The sequence below is a fragment of the Heloderma suspectum genome, chromosome 1 (genome assembly GCF_057233095.1).
Source record: "Heloderma suspectum isolate Gila_16-S chromosome 1, 16-S_ref, whole genome shotgun sequence".
NCBI classification, from domain to species: domain Eukaryota; kingdom Metazoa; phylum Chordata; class Lepidosauria; order Squamata; family Helodermatidae; genus Heloderma; species Heloderma suspectum.
Window position 1 is genome coordinate 217,212,377 of NC_139458.1, and position 21,069 is coordinate 217,233,445.

General features: G+C 42.3%; 1 protein-coding gene across 1 annotated transcript in view; it reads right to left on the bottom strand.

The window, feature by feature from the left end:
- The window catches only part of ERBB4 (erb-b2 receptor tyrosine kinase 4), a 719,874-nt gene that overhangs the window by 154,029 nt on the left and 544,776 nt on the right, over positions 1–21,069 (bottom strand). The window lies entirely within an intron of this gene.

The following is a 21,069-nucleotide window of genomic DNA, read 5'->3' on the forward strand; positions in this document are numbered from 1 at the left end:
GCAAATCTCAGAGTTCTTAAAAAATGAATACATCTAGTCCCCATGGTTACAGAGAAAACGCTGGAAACATGGTGGAAGCTTCTGGGTGGGAATGGGAGTGAGCAAGGCCAATCACCCTCCATGGTCCAGAGCTGCTAGAGTGAGTTTCCACCCATTTCCACACATATTAAGAACATAAGAAGAGTCATGCTGGATCAGTCCAAGGGTCTATCTAGTCCAGCATTCTGTTCACACAGTGGCCAACCAGCTGTTGACCAGGAATCCACAAGCAGGACATGAGTGCAACAGCACCCTCCCACCCATGTTCCCTAGCAACTGGTGTCCCTAGGCATACTGCCTCTAATACCGGAGGTAGCATATAACCAGGGGAATCATTAGAAGAGGCCCACCTGGGCACGGGCCCCGGATCTTTTTTGAGCTGTGCCCCAGATCTTTTGAGTTGTCCTAATTGCCATTTTTTTTACATTTTCCCATTGACTTGCATTGGACAATACAAATGGCCATAACATTTTTAGTTTGTATGATAAATACATGAAATTTGGAGAAGTGGTCCCCCCCCCCCCATGGAGCTTATTGAACCTGCCCAATTTCAGGCATTTAGGTCCATTGGCTTTTGTGCCAGTCACAGGTAAAATTTGTTGTTTTCAAGATAATCTGTCAAAGCAAAGAGCTGTAATTTTTTCGTTCTTCCACATAAGTGCATGGAATTTGGAGAGCAGACAGCCCCCATGGAGCTTATTGAACCTGCCAAATTTCAGGCAGTTTGGTCCAGTGGCTTTTGTGCTAGCCACAGGTAAAATCTGCTATTTTCAAGAAAATCTGTCAAAGCAAAGAGCTATAATTTTTTGTGTGCTTCCCACATACATGCATGGAATTGGGGGACCTGGCAGTCCCTATGGAGGTGACTGAACCTACCAAATTTCAGACAGTTAGGTCCAGTGACTTTTGTGCTAGCCATGCATAAATTTTCCTTTTCTCAAAGACTAAAACAAAAAATAAAAAACTGTCAAGCCATACAGGGGATTAGAGATCCTAATCAGAAGGTGTTTAAGGTGACCATTAGGAGGTCACTATCCCTAATCTCTGGTGTAGGGGTTTTTTGAGGTGCAAAAAACCTATCTCCCCCTACTTTTATGCTCTTACATGCCCACTGTTGGGAGCTTGCTTGCAATGAAATTTTGAAGAGGGAGAAGGAAGGGAAGAAAGAGCTCCATGTGAAATACTGGTATTTCACACTGACTACCCCAAATTGGCTTCTGCAGAAGTTTAGTAGCTTCAGTACAGCAAAGGATCCAATTTGGGATGGCAGAGAATTCCGCCACGGATTCCAGTGAGGCCAGATTCTTTAGGAATCTGTGGCGGATCAGCCTCCTGCCCCCCAGCCCCCCACGGAATCCCCCTGGGATGGAACTTACCTGGGGCGGATGTGGCAGATTCGGCGGCGGCGGTTCCGGTGGCAGCAGCGGCTCCGGCGGCTGGTCTCCTGGCCGGCCGCAGCTCGGCTGCTGCGGCCGCCATTGGCATCCTTGTAGCTGTGATAGGCTACGTAAGTATTTACATAGCCTATCACAGCTACCCCCCCCAAAAAAAACCAGCATACGCAAATGGCGGCGGCTACGGCAGCCGCCATTTGCGTTCTCTAGTTTTCACCGTTCTAGCCTACGTAAATATTTACATAGGCTATTACGGCGAAAAAAAGTGGAACGCAAATAGCATAGTGGGCGCTGTTTGCATTCCCCTTTTTTTCACCATAATAGCCTACGTAAATATTTACGTAGGCTAGAACGGCGAAAACTAGGGAACACAAATGGCAGCTGCCGTAGCCACCGCCATTTGCATACGCTGGGTTTTTTTTGGGGGGGCTAGCCGTGATAGGCTACGTAAATACTTACGTAGCCTATCACGGCAGCTTGGCTGGACGCAAATGGTGGCCGCTATGGTGGCCGCCATTTGTGTCCACAGCAGCCTGTCCGGCCCTGGCTGGCTGCTCCACTGAACCGCCATGGAGCGGAGCCGGTCAGGCAGGATTCCGGGGGGGAAGACCGGATCACCTCCCCCCCGTTGAGGATTCTGGGGGGAGGGACGGAGCGTCTCCCCCCCTGCGAAAAATTCCACGGAAAGGTGAGTTTCGTACATTCCTATATCCAATCAGCCTCCACAAACTTCTTTCTCTCCCTCCACTTTAATTTCTCCTAAATAGCTGTAGGACTCAAATTATTCCAAAAGGAGGGTTAGGACTATGTGGCATCATGATCGAAGAACTGCTGAGGCTTTTGAATAGGTTCTACAGTTTTAAAAAAAGCTAGAAAAAGCCTTCAGCCACTTCACCTTATAAAGTTAATTTAAGTACTTGTAATCCTTACAAACCCTCCACAGCCTCCCAAATTCTTCTGAAGTACTACCTCTCTGAAAGGAGCCACTTGGCTGCTTTTTCTCTGCCCCCCACCCCCGCGCACATTTCTAATCTCCATTCTTCTTTTCTTCTTCCCTCCCCTATCCTGTTCTTCCTTTCTCTTCTTTATTCCACCCAGAGCATATCTTGGGGAACTGAATTCTTAAAGAGAATTCTTTTCAGTGGGCAAGAGAAGTTCTGAACTGTATTTGACTTTATACAAACAGACAAGAGGGTTAGTTTTTCTCCTTCTCACTCAGGTCTTTGAGAAAAGTGGGTTCACATGGTTGCAGAGAAACAAATCTGGGGCTGTTTGTTTGTCAGTTGCCATTATCCAGCAACAGGAAGGGCTGTAGCTCAGTTGCAGAGCACATGCTGGGTATGCAGAAGGTCCTGGGTTCAATCCCCAGCATCTCCAGGTAGGGCTAGGAAAGCATCTGGCCTGAAACCCTGGAGAGCCGCTGCTGCCATTCAGTGTCAGCAATGCTGGGCTAGATGGACCCAGGTCTGACTCAGTACAAGGCAGCTTCCTATGTTCATATGAACAGAAAGCTTTAATAAAAATAGGAGTTTGGGCTTTGTTTTTTAAGTGGAGGGGAGATGAATACTGCTCATTTCTACAAGCCTATGTATGCCTACTCAGAAGCCCCATTATGTTTAATGAGGCTTCCCCTCAGGCAAGTGTGCATGGGATTCCAGCACAAGTTACTTTTGTAGGGAGATTTGCACCTTGATGTTCTGTATGTTTACTCAGAAATAAGTCCTGAGTTGTGAACATGGTACTGCAGGCTTAATACAGTGCCTACCCAATTCCGTCTAATTAATTGACTACCCTTTCAGCTCAGTCCTATGCATGTTTTGTCGTGTGTGTGTGTGTGTGTGTTTGCATGAACTCTAGTTCAGTGATGAGGGAAAGGCACTTAGTACATGCTCAGAGCTTCTCCATAACGTAACCCTAGTTTTGAGAACAGACTCATTGGCCGAATCCTGGTGAAGTCTTGGCACAAATATGGGGAGGAAGATACAATGAGAGTTTGTGCATAACAAGGAGGACGTAGAGGAGAGTTGCAAAACAAGACATCTGTTTTGATGAAGCGATGCTGGAGGATGGTAGGATGAGGAGGAATGGTTGCACAGAGGGGAATAGAATAGGGGGAGAATTTAAGTGCGCAGTGGTGAATAAAAATCATTCTGCATATGCTCAGAGGCACTCTCTATTTAAGAACATAAGAAGAGCCATGCTGCATCAGACCAAGGTCCATCTAGTCCAGCATTCTGTTCACACAGTGGCTAACCAGATGCCCACAGAAAACCCACAAGCAGGACATGAGTGCAATAGCACCTTCCCACCCATGTTCCCCTGCTGCTAACATTGGGGAAATGTAAATAAATTCTAGTATTTCTAAATTTGCATTCATGTATATACTTCATGCAGGTTTCTTGCCTGGGGGACACCTCTAATGACCTGTGCCTTTTCACACAAACTTACCCAAAAACTATTGGGGAAGGGTGAAGGAAAGGGAAAGCAAATCACTCCCCCAAATTGGAGAACTCCCCTTCCACATGAACTGCTACACCTATCCTTCTGAAACTTTGCTGGTTTCTTACTTAGGGACAACTCTAGGCTGTCTGTATTTTCAGAAAAATGGTCCACAAGGAAAACAGGGAGATAAGTATGTCCTCTTTTGGAGACCTCAAAATGTCAAGGCCACCCTTGCACAAAAATCCCTGTGGCCATCATTCTGAATTTGGCGGACATGATTTCCTCTGATGGGGCAATGAATCCTGAAAATTTTATTCAATTCTTCCAAGTAATAAAGATGTTATTGGCGGTTCCCTTTAAAAGAAAATCAAAATATAAACCCTGCACCTATTTTTCTGACATTGGGCAGATATAATCCCCTTCTAGGGGGCTACTATGCCTGAAATTATCATCCAGTTTTAACCAAGAGAAAAAAGTTACAGTTTTTCTCTAATTTCCCATGGTAGTCAGCAGGAAACATAAAGACTCATTTTTCCAAACCTTGACTCAGGTTTGGTAGTGAGCTGAAATGGTCCGACTATAAATTGGCCAGAGCAGAAGTGGGATGTTTTCCAAAACGCTGAATCAGGGTGTGAGTTGAAGTGGGGTGGGGGGTCAGTGCACACTTCTTATGTATGTATGTATGCATGTATGTATGTAATCTATAGGAAATTAGCAAACAAACACAGGTTATACTAATATGATATTGTTAAAATATGGAAACACACACAATAACATAGTGAGTGTTGGTAATCTATTCAGAATAGGGTTGTTGTTAGAACATTATAATTATACATATGAATACAATTGTACATATACTGGTAGATAACAGAAGCATCTTTATCACAGGTATATACAAATTATTATTATTATACAAATTATAATTATCACAGTTTCTACAACTATGGCCCTTTTTTGTACTTGTATGTAATCGATACACAGACACACACACACACACACACTTATATATATTAGAGGTGCGCTTAGACATATATATATATATATATACACACACACAAATTTGTGTTATGGGCCTGTGCCCCGGATCTTTTAGGAACCTAACAACAGCCCTTCATATAACCATAAGGACTAGTAGCCATTGATAGCCTTCTCCTCCAGGAATTTGTCTTTTAAAGCCATCCAAATTGGTAGCCATCACTATGTCTTGTGGTAGCAAATTCCATAGTTTAACTATTGCACTGTGTTAAGAACTGATCATGACCTTTTAAAAACAAATTCCTAATGAGCAGAATATGAATAAAACACCTACATTCTGAGAGGAATGGATCAAATGCATTCTGTATGTAGCATGCAAATTAAGCATTTAAAATTGCAGATTTTTTTAGTCTAGCAGGATTTTGGATTCGAATGGTCAGTTCCATCTATTATGTTGAATGCGGTAGAGAGGAGGAACTGTACGTTTGAAATATCTTCTGTTGATGTCCTGCACCCATGCTGCAGACTCCCTTGAGTTTGAAAGCAAGAGGTAGGCATTCTGTGTCCATGAATGAGAATATGATTAATAGCATAAATAATTGCATATGAATATTAATCCAAAATGCCGTATTTCATAATAAAACCCTTACAAAGCCATTCATCACTTGAGATGTACAGTATCTACTTTGTATACTTCAGTATTCCACTTCCACATTTATTGGCATGGGATTAGCTGCATTATAATTTTATGGTTTTGACCATTTTATTGTAAAGGAAAAGAAGTATTATTAAAAAAATTTACAGCAATGCTAGAAAGCACCCAGACTATTTTTCTGATATTCCAGCAATTCAAAAATAACCGAATATACAGATTTCTTGAATAATACAAAACAAAATTGCCTCAGGCCAAGACTTTTTATGCCAAGTCACAGTCCAGAGAAAAATTTTATGGCTACATTATAAACATGAAAAATATGGGTTTATAATGGAATTCCTAACAGACCTTAGCAGAAGCTGCTATAATATCTTGAATCTGATTTAGGAGAAGTTTTCAATACTACTGTTCCAAGACTGTCTTTTGGGGACTGCTAAGAAAACTTAATGGGTTTCTTTTTCCAACTGCCTTAGTTTATTTGAAGACAGTCTAGATGTTTTATGGAATGTTATTCTGGAGCCCTTAACTCTGACATAATCTACCTGGCCTCACACTGATTTTGTGGGGTGGGTTTGGCTTGGAGCTACAGTATTACGGAATAATGGTTTGTGTTAATATCACACAAAAATCAGGGTTGATTAGAGGTTATAAGAAAGGGCTTATTCCACTATTATGATCCACAGTCATGTGAAAACTCTTTGATATCTCATGTAATGTAGAAAAATTACACCAGGAGTTGGGGGATATTTTGTCAGGCCAAGACCAATGGTAAACTATGCCAGGGTATTTTTGTCCTTCAAATCATAGAATCATAGAGTTGGAAGGACCTCAGAGATCATCTAGTCCAATCTCCTGTTCAATGCAGGCTCTGCACTGCAGGGTACAACTACAGGTACAAATCCATTTATTTTAGGAGAGCAATACCAAGGCAAATCTATGGGAACTGGGAATCCCATATCCACAATACTTTAGGTCTATACTATGTTAGTGGATGCTAATTTTGTTTTATGTTTCAGGATATGCAAATGAAGTGAATAAATAGCTAGTCCAATTAATTTGATGTTAGTCTTTAAAGCAAATAGATGAAAGGCTCTGTAAAGTATTTCTTCCCCGGTTCCCCCAAACTTTGGTCTGTACATTTCATTTTAAGTATGACATTTTGAATGATCTCATTGATGCTCAATGCCTGACTGATCAACCTGGCTGCAGGTTTGTGTGTGAGGATTACACTAGATTAGATTGGCTAATGATCCTCCTGGCAGTTTTTTGCGTCCTTAGAAGCATCTGACAGTGTTGTCTAATCCCTAATCTCAGTTAGACATTACCTCTATGGGCTACAAAACTTATTTTAGCATTAAACCCGATATCTACCCTCAGTTCTCTGAACCATCCATCTATAGTTGTGTCATTATGATGAAGGCTGTTATGATTTTAAAATTCCTCCAATGATCAAGCACTTGTTAAGGTAATAATGTAGTCTACCTTATATGGTACCTTTTCAGACATAGCACAATTTGTGTGAGTTATTCCATGGTTGAGATATACGTTGCAACTTTCTGTTCGAATCATGAATGGGTCATAAATAACAATTTAGTCCCAGACAACTGAATTGTTCAGGTCAGGATTCCAGAACACTACACAAAATAGTGAAAAATAAAATAAATATGTGTTAATTATATATCATTATTAGTTAGCATTGTGTCTCTGGAAGGTAAGCAGGTCTTCAGATTCAGACCTGATTCAAACCAAGTAGGATAGAGGCTCCTGATTTTATTCCATTCTTGTTTTGAACACCTATGTCAGAAAGAGAATGAGTCATACAGAAGTTTGCACATAATATTTTAATTCACAGTTATGGGCAATACAACAATATACCGCCTCTGTCACTGGGCTTTAATTTCCTATTCTATAAAATAGGACATCAAGTAAAACGTTAAAATGGTGGTGGCAGCAGGGTGCCCAAATGGTTGCCCTGGTTGTTTCCATCTACAAAAGATGCAAGTGAAATTTACAGACAGAGAGAGAGAGAGAGATAGCTGTGAGGAAAAGAACAAGATGATAGGTGACAGAGCACAGAGTGACGGTTAAGGAGAAAAGGAAATGACATTTATCTGGGAAAGAAAATACAAGGCATAACTAGAAGAAATGAAGTGAAGATAGCATGAAGAAAATGCCAGTTAGGAAGAAATAGAAAGAAAGGTAAAAGTCAGAGAGGCTGAGAGAAATGAGTCAGAGATCACACGAGAGGGAAAAGAAATTTGAAAATGGAGGAGAGCGAACAGGAAAATATCCCACATACAACCTTTAATTAATGGGATGATATGCTTCACTGGCAGCTCTCCAAGGGCATAATGGCTGCCCTTCTTTGCAATGTGTTAGCCATAATTAATAATACTGTAGTAATTAGAGGAACATAGTCTGATGAGTGCTGTAGTTTTCAAAAGGACTCGGGGGAACTAGGCACTTGGCTTCTATTGGAAATTACAGTGTTCAATCCACTAGGTTAGCTACAACTTTACATTCATGTCCATCAAGTCAGTATTCACATCCTACCTAGTGATGATGTGAACCGGATAACTAAATTTCCTTGTTTAACTCTTTTGAAATATCATTTGAATCTGGCATTCAAGCAATTACAATACCTTTTGTTATCTGCGGGCCACTCACTACCTGGGGGCGGGGGGAGCACATAAACTAATCAGACCAATTCATCCAATGGACAAAAAGAGGTTGCACATTATTTCTATTAAGATCACACTGCTATCCTCTTTCACTGCTATTTTGCTCTTTTCCATTTCCTTCCCAAAGTGTTGAGATGACCAAAATGTCTCAGAAGAACGTAACATACTATTAGGTGGCAGACTGAGGAAAGTACACATGTATGTATGTCTAACTACATTGCAGTGTATGCCACTGAAATTGCTATATACTGGTGTAAACTCTTGTTCAATATAAGATGCAGATGTTTTAACTAGCAACCAACATTAAAAATGGACATCAGTGTCAAACTGCTAGTTGTGTTGACATGCTTAGATAGGTGACCACACTAAGGTGTGCTTTAAGTGCTGTATATCCATCTATTTCAATTGCTGAAAACAACTTAAAATCAAGGCTAATTTAAACCTATACAGTCCTAAATGCAGCAACCTGCCTGTTAATTGCTACAGAGCATCTGTATTAGGTGCCAGATAATTTTTGGACCCAGTTCAAGGTGCTGGTTCTTATATTTAAAGCCCTAAATGGTGTGGGTACTGATTATTTCAGACAATACCTCATCTTTTATGATCCTTAGAATAATGTGTACAGTTCTGGTCACCACACCTAAAAAAAGTATTGTAGAGCTGGAAAACATGCAGAAAAGGGCAACTAAAATGATCAAGGGGCTGGAGCATCTCCCCTATGAGGGAAGGGGAGACATGATAGAGGTGTACAAAATTATGCACAGTGTGGAGAATGTGGATAGGGAGACATTTTTCTCCCTCTCCCATAATCCTGGAACCCGGGGTTATCCCATTAAGCTGTTTGCTGGGAAACTCAGGATAGATGAAAGGAAGTACTTCTTCACACAGCACATAAACAATGGAATTATCTACCAGAAGATGTGGTCATGGCTACTAATTTGGATTGGATAGCTTTAAATGTAGTCATGGCTACTAATTTGGATTGGATAGCTTTAAAAGGGGATTAGACAAATTCCCAGAGAAGTCTATCAATAGCTACTAGTCTTGATGGCTATGTGCTACCTCCAGTATTAGAGGCAGTATGCCTAGCTACACCAGTTGCTGGGGAACATGGGTGGGAGGGTGCTATTGTACTCAGCTCCTGCTTGTGGTTTCCTGGTCGACAGCTGGTTGGACACTGTGTGAACAGAATGCTGGACTAGGTGGACTCTTGGTCTGATCCAGCATGGCTTTTCTTATGGTCTTACGTTCTTATGAGCCTCCTGGCACTTAAGATCTTCTGGTGAAGCCTGACTCTCATCTAATAGGGAGGTTGGCTGCCACCAGGAACAGGGCCTTCTCTATTGCAGCCCCGGTGTCATTGAACTCTGTTACAAGGGAAGCTTGTACCATCTCCTCCTTGTTGGCTTTCCACAGGCAGGTAAAAAAAAAATCCCTGTTTATTTATTCCAGTAGGCCTTGGAAAACCAAAGCTGACTGCTGTGTCCCACATTTTATGACTATTTTAGTGTGTGTGCGTGTTTCTGTCCCTCACCCCTTTTTCATTTTGGACTGATTTTATAGCTTTTATTATATCTTAAAATTCTAAACTGCTGATACATTTTATGAACAGTGGTACATAAATAATTTTGTGACAAGTTGGCAAGGACAAGTCAGCACAATTCCTGACTGCAGTTGGCCTGATCAGAAATAAATACAGATGGGCTAGAAGTGGAGATGAGCAGGGGTGGAGGACAGACCTCTTTCGGCTTCCCGTTATTTCCTCATAAAAGGCAGAGAAAGCCCTGAAGGAGAAGCAGGGAGCAAGCAGCTCATAGTCTTGGGACTCCACGGCAGTGTAAAAAGACAGGAAGTTCTCCACACCAGCAACCAGAGGCCTTTGAAGCAGATTGAGGGGAATATAGAGTGTCAGGGGAGAAGGACACCTGTTTGTCTCTCCCTATGATGAACAGAATTTCTCTGGTCTGAAGTTAGAGGAAGGTTTTACTGCAGTACTCTCTAGTGAGAGAAAACTGAAACACAGCTCTGAGGTTTGCAGGCAACTACAGCCTGATGAATTTCAAATAAATAAATAGAAATTCAAGTAAATAACCTGGCACCTATCTAGGAGATTACTTCTTCTGTGCCCTGTTGTGATTTCTAACATCAGCTAAGGCTATTCTAGGTATGCCATCTCTTGGATACCATACATAGGGAGATGGTTCTTGGTAGCGATCTCTCCAACTTGGTTTCACTAGAGGCTCATCATCAGAGGCAAACCCTGAGCATCTTCTGGAGACCACCTTGAGTTTTCCTCTTTGAGCAAGCATTTAGTGGTTCATTGAACAAAGTATTTTTTAAAAAATATAAAAAAGATTTTAAAGTTTTATTATGTTCATGGCAGCAGTTCACATTGTATTTTTTTTTAAAGAAAGGATTATTATTTGCCTTGTACATTGGGCAGTAAGTAAAAAATAAATGAATGAATGAGCAATGATATCTTTATAGCTTGATAAGTCCTTGGTTTAAATTCTTCTCTGTTACAGACTGAACTTCCTACCAGAGCAGCCCTATTAGTAAGCTACATTTTATGTTAATGTACTTGCTTGGAGTAATAATTATCGCAGCCTTTTGCCCTGGTCCTTGCTAATGTGAGTGTGTCGGTATAGCATAATAATTATACAATTAGCCTTGTCATGAAAGGAGCTTTGGGAATAGAGACATCTTGAAGTTTAAAATGTGGACAGCTGATAGATGACTGTCATTAAACTCATCCTTTTTTCACTCCCTGATACGCTTTTCACAGAGCTGTAAGCCAGGGTTCCTTAATGAAAAAGAAAGACCTTGAACCACAGCTACATCCCTTCACCTCCTCCCAACCTTTCGGTTCACCCCTGCTTCCTCCCACTGCACACACAGTATGTCCATCTTTCACTCCCGGCTGCTTCAAGATAACGAAAGCTGCTTCTACTTACCTAGCCTGTTTATCAATCAAATGCTGCCAAGGAGAATAAAAAAGGAAAATGCTCTTCTCTAACAATGCAGCCAAATGGCCCTAATCGTCGAGCCATTTTTATAGTGGCAGCTTGTTCTCTTGGTGCTAATAATCAAGGCTGTTAATCGCACTGGAGAGGTGCAGCAAATGCGACAGCATTTCGTGGACTTGATTTTTGAGCCAGTGTAAATGTGTGGAAATCCCCTTGAAGCCAAAGAAGATAAGAAACTTGATCTTGTCTAGAGATACGTTAGCCTCACAGTGGTGGGGAAATGAGGTTTCAGCCATAAAAGGTGCCCACAGAAGGAGAGCCATTTCTACATTTGGCTTAGCCCATAGGATGGGGTGTTGAGGGTCAAATTCCATTTGGGAGTAACTAGTGCTGTGCCAAGAATTTCTCCCACATTTTTTCGACCATTTTCATTCAATTTGATAGGAAAAGAAAATGCTTTAGAAAAGAAATTTAAAGGAGAAGAAATTTCAGAGAATTCTTATGGGTTGCGTTTGGGGTTCTTGTCCTTCCTTTACTTATCAGGCGGCTGAGGTAGGGATGGATGAATGCCCCCCCCCCCGGCTTCTCCAGGCGCCCAACCAGCCCCTGCCCCTGCTCGCTGGTCCTCCAGGCTGCACTCGAGCCCCCCTCCGTGTTCAGTAAGCAGCCCGCAACTTACCTGGGCCCGTCCGTCTATGTCCTGATCACCATGGCACATAGACCTATATGCAAAAAGTGCTATGAATCACCCATATATTCTAGTTTCACAGCACTATGTTGTATATAAGTCTATGGGCATGGGCTACCAATTGCCATGTTTTTTTAAAAACATGGCCATCGAGACAGAGACGGATGGGCTCAGGTAAGTTGTGGGCTGCTTACCAAACATAGGAGGGTGGTCCAGGGACAAGCAAGTGAGGGGGGCGAGGGCTCGTGGAGAGCTTGGGGGTGCGGGCACCAGCGGTCTGACAGATTTGCCGACCAAAACGGGCGCCTGCACCATCCCTAGGCTGAGGAGTGTTTGTGATTGTCCTGTCTTTCATTGTACAATAATCTCTGTGGCAGCTTGTAGCCTCTTCTTGCACTTCAGTTAAAGCCATCATGAGGAAGACATGAGGTAATTCCTCCCATGGGGCTTTTTCAGTTCAGGAATGACAGGTGGCCTGGGAGGCTGCAGAACAATGGAAAGATGTGTAACACAGAGAGAAAACACACACAGCACCCTTGGCCATCTTGCAGTGGTTAGGTAGGCTCAAAAACCAAAAGAAATTCTAAATTCTGCATCAGAAAAGTGGAAGCTTCAATGTAGTTGATGCTGTTGCCACCTACGAAGCAGTGCAGCAAACCCAAACCCATTCGGAAAAAAGAAACAGCCTGTGCTACAGCCCTTGCCAATAGTGAGCCCTACTGGCAAGAAACTGTTGGAGAATGTTTCCTCTCCTAGGAGAAATTCAGTGAAATTGTCCCCCCAATTTCTGTGCCCACAAATAGGCTGGGGAATTTTGAGAGGCCCTTTGAGCACAGCTCTAGGAGAAACCCTTGGAGGCAGCATCCAGTGATGGGAGTGGCTGAAGGCAAAAGGGGCGGGGCCAAAACCACAACAAAATACCAGCATATTGTAGCTTCAAGCTTTTACTGCCAGTAGCTAAGCCTCAGGAGAGGCATTTCAACCTTTTAAAGGGGGGGGGGACCTGCACCAGAGCTGGGAAACCACCAAACAATTGCTGGTTGGGGGAAAGGGTGTGGGGCCAGGGGAGAGAACCCCAGAGAGATGGACTGGAACCAGAGAAGAGCTGGATTTGGCCCCTGGGTCTGAGGTTCTGCAACCCTGCAACAGGAGGAGAACGTCTGGGCATTCCTGCTGTGCCAGCCATGCCAGGCTCCTCAGCTATCCCATTAAGGGAAATGTTTGTGACGTTAAAAACTATATTCTCCCATCAGCTTCTGGAACAAGCAAAAAGAAATCACAAACAAACTTCCACCAGCTGGCCTGACTCATTGTGCACCAAGTCAGGCCAGCTGGCAGAAGATGGAATGGAGTCTAGGGGCCCAACCAATGAAAGCTCATCAAGCTCCTCCCCAAAAGATCACTGTCCAACATCCCTACCGGGGATAAAGAGTGACATTTTGAATGATTAATCACCAGCATAGAAAAGAGCTGAGCTGAGATCTAGAGGAACAACGAGATAGAGATCAGGGCTCCCTCCTGTATAGGACATTTGAGTAACATGGGCCAACCCTGCAGCCTTGTAGATGATTTGATTTGTTCAAAGAATTCTGAAATGCGACTGTTAGTTTCATCATGGGAGTTTGTTTGGAAGAGGTAGCAAGAGGAAAAGAGAACTGTGTATATTCACCCAGTGGATTTTTATATGATATGATATGATATGATATTGTATTGTATTGTACGGTATATATGCACACATGCACACACTGAGTTGCAAACTCTTCTTTCTCTCTGAAGGGGGAAAAGGCCCATGGGAAGCTGGCAACAACATAGCCTCACTTTCTTTCCTAAGAAAATCTGATTCCGCTCACTTTTCGAGCTAACATTCTCTTTATTGTGCTTTCAAGCCTCTCTCCCAAATGGCACTATGCTTTGCCATGTTTAATGTCATTTTAGACTTCTTTTATACTCAAAAGATGTTAGAAGGATATCCCCCAGGACCTGATTTTCCTTCCCTGACATTCCAGTGTATCAAACTGCTTATTACCTTGGCTCATTATTATTATTCAAAAGTAACACTTATGGAATTATTTGAATGTAAAATGTGATAAGCAGGCTTGACAGCCTCCCAGGAGAGAAAAAGATGGAAATACTCTTCAGATCATCATTCAGTATGATAGTGCTAAGGGCACCTGCCCATTCCCTATTCAATGGTAAATGGGCTAAGGTTGGATTCACATAACCATGTTCTGTATTGAGTGACTACAACAGCAAGTACTGTCCTGTATGAACAGCCATCATGATCAGGCACTACAAAAAGTCCTTTCATCACCTGACCTCTCATTCACATTAAATAATAATAATATTTTCTAGGGAGGCGCATCACACCTTCAGCTGTAAGCTGTTGTCATACATGGCATGTGTGAATTCATCTTCTCCCTTCTGTGGCAGAGTTACTGTGAATTAGGAGAAGTTTGTAAAGAGATGTGGCAGTATATAACAGGGCTGCTCCACCTCCGCTGGTTCTGTTGCGCTTGCAGGACCCACTGCTTATGCAACGGGGCCTTGGCGCTTCTAAAAATAATCTCAGAAATGAGTGGAAGCACTCGTTTCTGGATCGGGACAGGTCAGTGAAGCTCCCTTCTGCATTTCTGCTTATTTGGGGTTATTTTTAGAAGCACCAAAGCCTGCTTGTGCAAGTGGTGGGTCCTGAGAGCATACAGACACAATATAATACTACCCATGGCTTGGAAAACCAAACTAAACCTGAGACTGAACTTTATTTGGATGAGAATGTAGCATGTTCATACTTGAAAGAAGGGCTCAGCATAGCTTAATCAATGTGATGACCACATGCAGGAATCTCAGCACGGCAATCCTATGCCCATTTACATAGGGTTAAGCCCGATTTATTTAGTAGGATCTGCTTCTGAAGAGACATGCACTGGATTAGACTGTGAGGCTGCTATCCTCTTCTCAAATTATGCAGGCTGGAGCACTCTGGAATTTGATGTAAGTCCACTGCACCAGTGGATCGTGGAGATTCTCCACCACAGGGACCCCACTGCCAGTGTAACATACTAGGAATACCCCAGCTTAACATTTTATGGGTGTATCCCTACCTCCAGCACAAGCCTGCTGGCAGAAGGGTCAACAAGGGGTAGCAGCCAGGCAGAGTCGTGGGAGAGAGAATCCTATACTCCCTCAGACCCAGTAGTTTCCAAGATAGAAACTCTCTGGGAAAGAGCAGAATTAGTTGAAAATACCTCTTCAACAAATAAAATCTGCACTACGGATGCACAAGAAAGACACTTGATCTCAATCCAGAGTGGATAATACTTAATAACATAAACCGATTGCTGCCAAACTTCAGAGAACATCACCAGAGGCATATTGGCCCTGGTGGGCTGACCAAGGTCCTCTGCAGCGTTTGCGGCTCATCATACAAAAGTTGAGACAGCTGGAAAGCAACATTCATGCAGAATTAGTTCCTCTGAACCAGTGGCCTTAATAAATAATGCTGCACAAAAGCAGACAAAGAGTGACAGCACAGGGGTGATGCCCACTACGGCAGAGCGGGAACCTTTTTTAAAATTTTTGCAAAACAAAATTCAATCACAAAACTAAAGATACACTTTCCTCCTTCCTCTTCAGCCTCAGTGTAGAAAACTGTCACAGAAACTGACGAAGAAAAAGATAACGGTTATTAAAAGGTGAACATCCAAAACTGCCTCAGGCCACATAAATAACTATCTGAGAGGTCACAGAACATTCATTGGCTCCTATCACACCCCTGAATATGTTCTGGGTAGCTTTCTAGACAGGCACAATAAATTGTTCCCAACCACTTTCAGAACTATAAAATTGAAGGTATCACCCGCAAACTGTGGCAAAAGAAGCATCTAGCAACATATTCTAAAGCTTTTCTTTCCACCATAAGTGGAAATAATACTCTTGATTACAGAAAGGCTAAATTCTAGTGAGATTTAAACAACGCCCAGCTGAATGTTCATGAGTTTTGATTTTCATGTCAAACTGTATCTCTTTGATGAGGGAGATCATTTCCTTGAACAGCTAAGTAAATTGCATGAAAACTGAGTGTCTCCTTGTTTTCAGCCCATGTTGTGGACACTAATAGTAGCCCAAACAGAGCTGTGCAAAGGCCCCCGGAGGCTGATTATTAAGGCTCCAGGAAACTGTGCAGTCCCTGAGGTAGCCGCCAGAGCATACCTTAGGGAGCAAGGGATCTGTGCAATTTCCAGGCATGCCTGACCAGTCTCAGGGATGTTGCCTAACTCGACTGAGCTAAGACGTTAGAAGTTGCCCCTTTACATACTCTGTGAGGTGTGTGTGTGTGTGTGGGGGGGCTCTGACCCATGGGCCAAATTTGGCTTGCGAGGCCAATCCATCTTGCCTGTAGAGCTTCGGGAGAGGCCCTTTTCCCTCCCCAGAAGCCCCAACCCCTCAGAAGGGAGAAGGGTCACTGGGAAAGCAACTGAGCTGTCGCCTTCGCCATTCTTGAATGTCCTGATGCAGTTCTCAGCTCAAAAAAGTATAAAAATGCACTGACAAATGTGTATCTTGAGGGAAAATACAGCTAAAATATGTATTTAAATGCAAATTTTGTGGTCTTTTAAAATGAAAAACATTGCAATTTAATGCAGAAATGAGACAGAGTGGATTTGTGAGTATTTAACTTTTTAAAGACAGAAGGGAGTTCAGGGTCCACTGCGTATGGGATGCATTACAGCATCGATTTCTCCAGTAAACTGTGTCTGGATTCACACATCAGCCCAGGAATCAGATGAGTTTGCTTGAAAATTGAACCCAAAGACATTTCTCTCCCATCCCTATGTGGAATTAGAGTGCATGGACAGATTGCTTAACCATTTCCCTTCTGTTCCTTTTCTTATTAAAAATTAAGCTTTTTTTTTTCATTCCTAGGGCATCTGCATGGCTTCCCCAAACCTTCTTCCCACAGATGAAAAAGCAAGTTGGGGAGAGTGACTTTGAGAGGCACAATGGTGGAAAAGGAAAGGGTTAAGCAGCTTTTCCCCACCCACCCTTTAGGCTGCTTTGGGTTAATAAAATGCAGAGATAGGAATCATGGATATCTGCTTAAGATGCTGTTTCTCTCTTTTTTTGTGGAGCATTTCCTCTTTAAAATCTACACCTGCTCACATCAAATGCTCATTGAGTCTTCAGGTACATCCTGTCCTGCTAACATCTCTGAATAATAAAGTGCATGCTAATGGGGATGGGCTGTAGTGGTAGAGCACACGCCTTGGATGCAAATGATCCCAGGTTCAACCCCCAGCATTTCCACACAGGGCTAGGAAAGAATCCTGCCTGAAGCCCTGGAGAGCCACTGCTGCTAGTCAGTGTCACCTATACTGAGCTAGATAAGAACATGAGAAGACTATTGGTCTATGTGCTGCTGACTGCTGAATGACCTTGATCATGTGCCAGCACAAGCCATTGCCAGTAATGTACTGTGCTGACATATTTTCCATGCAGTCAGGAAGATCTATGTAGTGAATGGCTCTCAAGTAGCCACTACTAGCTGGAAGTGCTTTCCTCTGCTTCTACACAGCAACCTTAAGGTAAGGATCTGCCCATAGCTACCTGCATGATCTGCATAATACTGTTGCACATTGAGTAGCAACAAAAGTTAACTCATGCAATTAATGATGAACATTTCCAGTCCGTGTCAGTTCCATATGCATTTATTCAAAAGTCCATTTTGTTCTGTTTCTACATTAGTCTGCATTTTTAAAAAATCTGCATGAAAATTCATATTTAAATATGTATAGAAGTACTATTTTTGAACTCATTTTCTCACAAAATATTCATGTCTGAAAGGGTTTCCTCTTAAAATACACATTTCTAAATGTATTTGATCCAAAATATTATCTATCTATCTATCTATCTATCTATCTATCTATCTATCTATCTATCTATCTATCTGTACTTTGAGCCATGGACTGCATCACAAAATTTGGAGAACTGCAAAATCCAAGGGATTACTGTGTTCTGGTCTGCGTATCGGAGGTGTGGATCATGTCAATTCACTTCAAAAGATGGATCAAACTAAATTCTGATCAACCATCTCTATATGCAACAACCCACTTCAAATCAAAACCCTACTGCAAACCAGTAATTTTCACTTCCATAAAGGCAAAAAATGGGGACACATGCAGTGGACACATACGCATCATCAACAGCTGGGGAGAAACTGAACTTGGCAGGTTGAGAATGTGAATCACTAAAGGGGCAACTATTTCTGGTACCCATCTTGCAAGTTTCAAAGAAAGCAGATGCTGCTAATAACTTTCCTTTTTGAACAGCCAAACAGATGAGCTTCATGCTGTAATGCAAGGTCAAAGTAATATTAACCTTAGACCATGGTAGTACAGAGAAAGATAGATTAATTAAACTTTGCTTCTTCACCTCAATAATAAGTCACCTTTTTGTTCCAGGGATTCGCCCTCTCTTTCTTTAATGGTTACCATCAATTAATCTTACACATTTGCTCTTTTCTTTTTTAAAAAGGACAATTGGCCTTTTCAAACACATCAGTGCTAAACTATTAGTAATTCTTCCTCAATCCTGTAGCATGCATTTTTTAAAAAAGGCTTGGCTTAAAATGTCATTTAGGAGACTAACATAGCAATCCTATACACGTCTATACAGAAGTCCCACTGAGTTCAGTGGACCTTACTCCCAGGTAAGCAGGTATAGGAGGGAGAGAGAGGCCAGATCTCTGACCCCCCCCCCCCTTTTGAGGTCGGAGCACAGTCAGTCACCGACCTCAGAAGGCTTTTTCCAAGCAATCCTATGGTTTCTGGGACAGTCTCCCAGGGACCAAGGATTGTTCTTTCTGGCTACCATCATCCATACCAACATGGTAGTAAGCCCCATTGAACTCAATACAATATACTTTTGAGTAGACATATATAGGATTGCACTGTAAGAGCCCAATTCTAAGAACAGCTGCACTAGCAATGTAGTTGCTTAAGAAAGACACGCTGCTGCACCATCAAGAATTATACTCGCATACTGTTGAAAAGATCAGATTCACCAGCTTTGCAGCCAAATATGCCAGTGCAATTTTTTTTTACAAATGAGTCATAAAAATACATCTGCATGGGTGTATTTTTTATGTAATGGCCACAACTAGTAATGGGTGAACTTACCCTGAGTGATTTTGTTATTTACTTGGAAAATAACAAATTCATCCAAGTAGCTTCAGATGAGAGTTCTCCCTCAAAGTGAGCTCTCATTCCGTGTAAATGCGGTTTTGCACATGCACAATATCAGAGTGCATCTTGGGAGCTGTAGTTTGGAATGGCATAGTGCCTCCTCAGAGCCAGAGCTGCGGTGGCAGTGGCAATGACAATGGAAGCTACTAAGAAGGCTGTAGGATGACTAGGAGGGGCTGCCGAGTCTTCCTCCTCCTCACGGAGCCAGGGTGGCAGGGGGTGAGGAGGAAAGCAGCACCAGAAGGAAAGGGTTAATCCAATCAACACAGTGCATGTGCAGAAATGGCATTTTTAGACTGCACATGCTCAGAACTCATGATCACTTCATAACTTAATAGCAAATTTGTAAACCACTGGTCCAGGCTCACCAAAAAGGAGACTATTACAAATGGGCGAATTTCGACCAGCAATTGGACTAATTCCGAAAAGTGGCATCATCTCTACCCACAACCAGTGGTTTGAAATGAGCACCACACATTTCCAGTTACACATGCAAGCTGCTTTTCCTTGCCATGATGACTGACAATACAGTGGGACTCAGTTCACACATCTCTGGAGTGCAGCCACAGAGTTTGATTTTTGCCTCATCCAACAGTAACTGTCAGAATGGATCCACTTTTGGACATGATAAGCTCATCTTGGAATATAGCAGTTTTATTGTATCAAGAGTGTGTTTATTTATTCAGTTATTTATTTACATTATTTACAGACTGCCTTTCATCATAAATGACAACAAGGTGGTTTACAAAAAAAAAAAAAAGATGCAATAAGACCACAGAAAAACATACAGCAAATATCCAGAATTCAATAGTTACTAAAAATCAGTGTCCAGGCATGTCCACACGAATAGATACATTTTTACTAACTGACAAATACGTGCATCATAGGTGCCCATGAGATCTCTAAGGGGAGGGTATTCCACAATATGGAAGCCACCACAGAGAAGGCCATCCTTCGAGTAATCATGTATCTCCAGAAAATATGGCACAGCTAGGTGGGCCTCCGACAACAACCTCAGTGAATGAGCTGGTCTGTACAGGAGAAGACACTCTCTCAGATACTCTGGCTCCAAACTGTTTGAGCCTTATGCATCAGCAACCAAACCCTAAACTCGGCTCAGGAGCAAGTAGGCAGCCAGTGCAATTGTTTCAGCACTGGCGCAATGGCAATATGTGCATTGCCAGATGTTCTACTAAGCATCCTAGCCTCTGCATTTTGTAATAGCTGCAGCTTTCAAACTGAACCAAAGGGCAGCCCCACTTTGGAAAATGGAGAACAGGAAAATGGAGAACAGTGACAGATCACAGCATGTGGTGCAGACTGGGCCACCTCCCAGTCCCCCCCCCCCCCATTGCCACAGATGGTAAGAAAAATGGTCAGTTTCAATATTGGCTCCATTATAATGCTAATGAGAACAGAAGAAGTCAAAAGTCTACTTTAGTCCATGAAACACCAACAGCGAAAGCTATTGCTAAACTTAGTTTTTCTACAAGTTTTCTGGGGAACTGTGATGCTGTCAAATTATGGAAGAGACTAATGGGTGTTTTGGCATTATCTTGGTCATTTGAGAAGGCAGATGCTGAATTATTGCAACACATCATTGACTCTGGATCCATTTTCCAGATCCCCTGAGATACTTAACTACTTCATTTGGTTAATAGGTATCTGAGATCCAATTCTCCAAAACTCAACTATCTCTTCACACAATCATCTGGATTGCCCACGTCTTTTAATTGCATTTTATTAAACAATTTCAGAAAGTGATATCTTAGTATGTCTCGACTTTGTTTTGGAAAAATAAGTATATCAGTATTGAAAAATGCATACGACATAATGCTTGACTCAGCAGAAAACAATCAATCAAAATTTAACAAAACAGTTCCCATCACAATAGTGCGCTGTATGTTGACATAGTCCATACGTTAATATAATGGTACATTTCTTCTTGTGCCGAGATATGGACCATAAATTAGGATGTCAAGGTGGGG